This window comes from Nannospalax galili, unplaced genomic scaffold (genome assembly GCF_000622305.1).
Source record: "Nannospalax galili isolate Female #2095 unplaced genomic scaffold, S.galili_v1.0 scaffold1573, whole genome shotgun sequence".
In the NCBI taxonomy this organism is placed as follows: Eukaryota; Metazoa; Chordata; class Mammalia; order Rodentia; family Spalacidae; genus Nannospalax; species Nannospalax galili.
Genome location: NW_008333122.1, coordinates 155,143 through 162,772, shown reverse-complemented (window position 1 = coordinate 162,772; position 7,630 = coordinate 155,143).

Genomic DNA, 7,630 nt, shown 5'->3' with positions numbered 1-7,630 from the left:
TTGTTCTGTACTTTTAGTGTTTTTACTATGATGTGCCATGGAGAGTTTCTTTTCTGGTCCTGTCTATTTGGTGTTCTATCTGCTTCTTGTATTTGTATGGGCAGGTCTTTCTTTAGTTTTGGGAAATTTTCTTCTACAATCCTGTTGAAGATCTGGTTCATACCACTATCCTGAGATTCTTCTCCTTCCCGTATGCCTATGATTCATAAATTTGGTCTTTTTATGGTATCACACAATTCCTGCATATTCCATTCTTGTGTTTTCTCAAATTTTTTTTATAATCTTTGCTTGAGTGGTCTAATTCATCCGCTTCATCTTCCAGTCTTGATATTCTGTTTTCCATTTCATTCATCCTATTGGTTGGGCTTTCTCCTGTCATTTCTAATTGGCTTAATGAGTGTTTCACTTCCTTCTTCATTTCAGCCTGAGTATTCTTCAATATTTCTAACTCTCTTCTGAATTCATTCAGAAGTTTATCCTTATCTTCCTTCAGTTCTTTGATTTCTTTGTGTGTTCTTTAAATTCACCAAATTCTTTCATCATGTTAATAATTATTCTTTTGAGTTCCATGCTCTGTGTTATCTCTAGGGGGTTCTCACTGTTCTCCTCTAGAGGACTGATGGGGATATATTATTTTGCTTTTTCATGTTATTATTTTTTCTCTGTGACTTTGACATGTGGATTTCTTTTGTAGTTTCTGGTTCTTGCGTGAGACTCAAGCCTTCCTTTGTTGAGTTTATGTCTGCTTTTTGTAAACTTCATGTGCCTTTGTGGTTTACTTGTTGGGCATGAAAAGCTGGTTGGTCTAGGCTTCAGGGCCTCTCTTTTGGTTTTATATTGGAGGGGCCAATATAAAAAAGCGGGCTTTTGTCCTACTGCTCAGGAATTCCCACGGAGGCCCAAGTCGAATGGGGAGCAGATGCTCTCAGGCTTTCTCCTAAGATCTGGATCCCTCCAGGAAAGATGCTAGCCTCAGGAATTTGAGGGCTGGGCTGACCTGGGAGCAGGGCCCAGGAAAGATGCTGGCCCCCAGGGATGCAAGGGCGGGGGTAGGGGCGAGAAGAGGCCCGAGGGCTCCTGGGGACCACAGGGAGGAATTGGGTTGGTCTGGTCGCAAAGGATCAGGAATTAGTGGAGATTCTTGGATAAGAGGCCAGTCCATGGGTCTGGGGTTCACGACAAGAAATGGGCGGGTACCCAGGCTAGGAGGAGAGATAGGATGGGGGAGCTGGGAGGGTAAATGAGGCTGGGGTAGTCAAGGCGCAGTGGGCATAGCCAAACTTACCCAGGCAAGCTGCTAGCTCCAGGAAGCTGTGGGGCTGAGCCACCCAGAGATGCAAAGGGAGGTGAGGACTAGAGGGAGGAATTGGTTTGGTCTGGATGCCAAGGATCAGGAAGCTGTGGGGAGTTTGGGTCAAGAAGTCAGTTCAGAGGTCTGGGGTGCCAAGACAGGAAATGTGCCAGTGCCCCTGCTAGGAGGAGAGATGGGGTGGGGGAGCTGAAGGGTGAATGAGGCTGGGGAGTCAGGGCTCAGTGGGCGCATCTGCCAAACTTACCCAGGGAAGCTGCTGGCTCCTTTAATGTATTTTTATTTTATGTGAATGAATGTTTTGCCTGCATGTATGTAAGTGCACCTGTGTCATGCAGTGCCTGTGGAGGTCAGAAGAGGGTATCAGGTGCCCTAGAACTAGAGTTGGATGATTGTTAGCTGCCATGTGGGTGCTAGGAACCAAACTCAGGTCCTCTACAGGAGCAGCCAGTGCTCTCTATCACCGAGCCATCTCTCCAGCCTAAAATCGTGTCTCTTGACTGAACTTTTTTTGTGCTGGCTGTCTTTCCTAAAGGTTTGATGAATATTCTTTTTTATTACATGCATAAAGAGGTATAAAATAGTTCTGAACTTAAAAACTTGCTTAGTTATTTTAGTTACTTTGTTCAAATTATTCTTTAAAAAATTTAAATTACATTTATCCATTTGTGTAAGAGGGATCAGGGATGGGAGTGTAGGAGACACTTTGTATTTCTTCACCCCCTTAGGCAACACTGTCCCTAAGTGTGTATCCTCTCAGGATTAAACAAATCAGCCTTTCATGAGCACAGGCATTAAGAACTCATTGAAAATCAGAAAGCAAATTAAAGAATTTAGTGAGAATTTAATACAAAGTGAATGCAATTTTTCATTTAGTTCATTTTCTTTTTATTACATTTTTCATTTTGTGTGTGTGTGTGTGTGTGTGTGTGTGTGTGTGTGTCTGTCTGTCTGTCCATCCACACATGTGCCACGGTATGTGCTGTGGAGGTCAGAAGATGGGTTTCAGGAGTCAGTTTTCTCCTTCCACTATGTGGGTCCCAGATACTGAACTCAGATAGCCAAGCGTGGCAGCCTGGTGAGCTATCTCATTAGCCCATCAATTCGCTTTAATACTGGAAAGGTGGGGAAGTGGGGATTCACAGTTGCTGAGTAGAGAACCAGAGAAATGAAAAGTAGGTGCCCTGAGGGTGCTAGGCTCAGCCTGTGGTGATCAAAGTGCTGGGTCTCCCTTACCCTGAATGTTACTGGATCTGTGTTGCCAGTGATGGGAATAATCTGCATCAAGTTCTTCAGTAAGAACAACCTTTTCCTACATGTGGCCAATGAGGATTTGAAATGTAGCTAGTGAGGCTGGGGAACTGAGTTGTTAATTTGGTTGAATTTGAATTGCTGTGTGTGGCAGATGACATTGTACAGTACAGCCCTGAGTGACTACAATTCCCATCTCCTATGCCAGCCCCACCGCCAGCTTTCTGTATTGGACAGTGCTTACTGGTATGAGGGTTAAGGGCTCATGTTATGGTAGTATTTCCCTTTATGATTCAGAGGCTCCATGGTTCCTTAAAGGCTCAGAGAGCAATGCAGACAACGTTATAAAAACAGCAGAATTTTCTTACATTGTGTTCAGGTCTGTTATGTTCACTTTTGTTGTGTCTTTTCTTCTTCTTTTTTTTTTTTTTTTTTGGTCTTTTTGAGACAGGGTCTCTATAGCTCCAGCTGGCCTGGAACTCACTATGTAGACCAAACTGGCTTTGAACTCAGAGATCCGCCACCCCCTGCCTCCTGAGTGCAGAGATTAAAGGCCTGTGCCACCACGCCCAGCTTTTTTGTGTGTGTTTGGGCTTCATAAAAACAATTTTGTAGAATTCCTTCCCTTTCTATTTTATGGACTATTTTAAGGAGTGTTGGTATTTGCTCTTTCTTTAAAGGTTTGGTAGAATTCAATGGTGACTCCACTTGGTGTGGGCTTTTGTTGTTACTGTTGAGACAACAACTCAAACTTGCCCTTAATGAGCAGTGATGTTGAAGCACTGATGTAGTCTCCCAACTAAAACAAATCCCAGATCCAGATGGGCTCACTGCTGAATCTACCAGACATTCAAAGATTAGCTAAGATGAGTGCTCCTCAAAGTGTTCCATAAAGTAGAACGGGAAGGAACACTTCTGAACTCACTTATGAAGCTAGCATTACCTGCTACCTAGACTGAATAACACACTAAAAAAGAGAGAGGAAATTAGCCAGGCATGCATTGTGGCACACACCTTTAATCCCAGCACTCTGAGGCAGAGGCAGGTGATTCTCTGAGTTCAAGGCCAGCCTGGTCTACATAGGGAGTTCAGGCCAGCTGGGGCTACAGGGAGACTCTGTCTCACAAAGACAAGGGAGCTGAGGTAGGAAATTACAGCCAGTTTCTCCAGTGAACATAGATGAAAAAATTCTCAAAAGTACCTGTAAGGCAAGTCCAACAATACACTTTTCAAAATCATACACCTAGGGCTGGAGAGATGACTCAGTGGTTAAGAGAACTTACTGCTCTTTGCAGAGGACCCAGTTTCAAATTCCAGCACCCACGAGGCAGCTAACAACTGTCTGTAGCTCCAGTTCCAGGAGATCCAATGCCCTTTTCTGACCGCCAGCATTGCATGACATGGGTGTACTTACATGCATGCAGGCAATACACATAGAGTACAAAGAATTAAAAAATTTTAAATAAAAAAAGTCATGTACCATGGCCAAGTTGGTTTCATTCCGGGGATGCAAGAATGGTCCAACATGTTCAAATCAATAAATATAATGCAGCAGGTAAATAGACTCAAACAAAGAAATTACATTGTTTCAAGTTCAGAAATAACTTCCCTCAAATTCAGAAAAGACCTTGGCAAAATTCACATCTTCTCATGTAAATGCTCAGAAGAGAGTTAGATAGGAGGAATACACTTCCTGTCCATAGCCTCACCTAAGTAGAGGCTATAGATAACCGAGCTCAAAGCATTCCTGTAAAATCAGAATGAGACAGGAATAGCCACTTCCAACCACTCTTACTAAAGTCTTTGCCAGAGCAATAAAGCAAGAGAGAAAAAGAAACCATCTCTCTGTAGCCCCAGCTGGCCTGGACTCCCTGTGTCAGCCAGACTGGCCTCAGTCTCACAGAGTGCCCTCTGCCTCTGCCTCCTGAGCACTGGGATTAAAGGTGTGCACTACCACAACTGGCAAATTATCCCAGTCTTTAGATGAAATGACATCTCTATACTTAGAAGATCCTTAAGACTCCACCAGAAAACTGTTAGATCTAATAAACCATTCCAACAAAGGGGCATTGTACAAATCACCATGACAAAACCAGCAGGTTTGCTGCTGCTGTAAAGCGATAAGGAACATCCTGAATTAGAAAATGCTAAGAAAACAAAACAGCAGGAGCCGGGGGTGGTAGGCAGCATGTGCCTGCAATCTAAGAACATGGGTGGAAGGTTAGGAGTCTAGGTCACCCTCAGCTAGGTAGTGAGTGAGCTTTAGGACGACCTGAGCTGTGAGCCCAAATGAATGCCAAATTGAAGTAAAAAGATAATTCTGGCTGCCATGCTGAGAGCTGGAGATGCTGTTTGATTCTCCCTGGGGTGTGGTGTGTGCAGAAAGAATAGTGGTAAACAATTGTATTGAGGGTTTATTTTAAATAAGGATGTTACAAAGTTTTTCTGGATTAAATCAAGTATAAGAACAAAGTAGAACACGAAAAATTAGATTAATGCAAGTTAAAGGATGAAATTGTGTTAGCAGAGATGGGGATGCAAATGAAGAGATCAGGTTTGTAGCTCAGCATCTGGTTCTAGAGGTACTTGTGAGAAATGTTGAGCTGAAGAAAAATACTTGTGCTATGATGTTAAGTAAATGATATTTAAATAATTGAAAATTAATAAATTCAGTGGAGGGATTGGCCATAGGAGGGAAAGGGACAGGACTGCCTCCTGGCTCCTGAGTGCTCTGATCCTATCACACACACACACACAGGCACACACACACACACACACCTGGAGTGGACACACACACACACACACACACACACACACACACACCTGGAGTGGACTGTACAGTTCTGGGCTCTGTCTAGAAGCCCACAGAAAGAACAGTCCCAGCTTTCCTCTGCACAGGAGTCCCTTGGACATCTTAACAAGATTCAGAAAGTCTGGCATAGATTGAGATTCTGTGTAATGAGCTTGGGCTGAGGCTTTTGTGGAATTTGAGGGTTTAGGGATGAGAGATGGTTGTGAAGTTCATTTTGTAGAATGAACAAAGAATCGCATGTCTGGGAAAGCCAGAAGACCCACGCACAGGAAAGGGAAGAGGGGGCTCATAGGAGGTGAAGTGGGGGGAGGGGAAAAAGGGGCAGGTGGGGCTGAACCCCAAGCAAGCATGGGTTGACAGGCCACCGAGGGTAGATTGCTGCAGCAGGGGCAGCTAGTCAGAGAAATAAGGTTGAGAAGGCTTGGGGTGGGGGAGAGCTAGCTGAAAAGCTGCTACCATGGCAACTAAAGCTGCAGCCTCCAGAGAGCTGCTCCAGTGAAGGCTGGGGGATGGGGGGGTGAGGGTGTCAGAGGAGAGAGGAGCAGGGTGCCAGGAAAAGCACCAGGGCGGGAGCACTAAAGTGGAGGTAGGACTAGGGAGTGGAGTCAAAAGACAGACTTTGTTATTGCAAACTGCCAGCTCCCATCAGCATTCGAAAGGGCCCCAGAACTGGGAGCTCTGAGTGGGAGCTCTGGATCTGGGGGCCTTCTTCCTTTCCCAACTCCCTCCTCGCCTCCCTTGTCATGTTGCCTGGGAGACCCTCCTTTTGGAAGGCTCCCTTTTCCCTTCTGGTGGGTTTTTAAAATCTGACCTTTTGGATGTGAATGACTGTAACAATTCTCTTGGTAAATGTTAACACTTCCTTAGTAAATGTAACAATTCCCTTGGTAAATGTAACAAGTCCCTTGGTAAATGTAACAGTTCCCTTGGTAAATGTAACTTGCAGAAAGCCCTGGGAGGGGATTAAAAAGTAGCCCTGGGAGCAAGAAGCAGCCTTCCTTTTAAAAAGGCACTTCTCTCTGATGGGCCTCAGTTCCCTTAACTTCCCTCAAGGCTGCTGGTGCTCAGATAACACTGCTGCAAGGATGCAGACCAGGAGCCTTTAGGAGATCCATCAGCCTCATATAGAGTTTGTTATATAAGTGATTCCCAGGGCCAAGTGTGATGGTCTACACTTATAATCCTGGACAGAAGCAGGAGATAGAGCTAGAAGGAACATATCTGAACATAAATGTTATATATGACAGACTTATAGCCAACATTATTCTAAGTGGTGAAAAACTGAAAACATTTCCTCTAAAATTAGGATAAGACAAAGGCTGTCCACTCATTTTTTTTTTTCTTTTTGAGACAGGGTCTCACCATGTAGCCCTGGATGGCCTAGAACTGGCTATGTAGAACAGACTGGCCTTGAATCACAGAGATCCACCTGCCTCTGCCTCTTGAGTGCTGGGATTAAAGGTGTGTGCAGCCACACCCATTGTCTCCCTCTTTTAAAAGTGTTTTTTTTTTCTTTTCTTTTTATTCTGAGTGGTTTTGTGTGTGTGTGTGTGTGTGTGTGTGTGTGTGTGTGTGTGTGTGTGTGTATATATATATATATATATAAGCATACCCATACATGCAATACTCATGGAGATCAGGACATAGTGTCAGATCCCTTGGAACTGGAGTTACAGTTGGTTAGTCACCATGTGTGTGCTGGGAACCGAACCTAGGTCCTCTGAGAGCAGTAAACCACTGAGCATCTCTCCAGCCTCCCTCTCCTCTCAGTCAAGGGAACTCTTGGCGTCTTCTCCAGAGCAATAACGTGAGGAGGAAAGGAAGGAAATGCCAGCCGTGAGTCAGGAGAGCTGCACTTGCAGATGGCGTGGTCCTATATTTGAAAATCTAAAATAATTTCAGCAACGCAACAGGATACAAAGTCCACATAAAAAAAGCCAGTAGCTTTCTATATACCAACAGGAAACGTGGTGAGAAAGATCGGGAAAACAACCCATTCATAGATGCTTCACACAACAGCTAAATGCCTGGACAGACTGTGGAGGTTAAAGTCACCTATAACAGAGCTTTCAAACACCAAAGAAGCCCAAGACGATGGCTCTACTGCACTGCAACACTCAAGAGACAGAAGCAGGAGAGGGTTGCTGCAACTGTGGGGTCAGTCTGACCTACAGAGCAAATTCCAGACCAGTCAGTCCTATATAATGAGTCTCCCCTGCCCCCCCAACCCCCGCACACAATCAACCAAACAATCACTT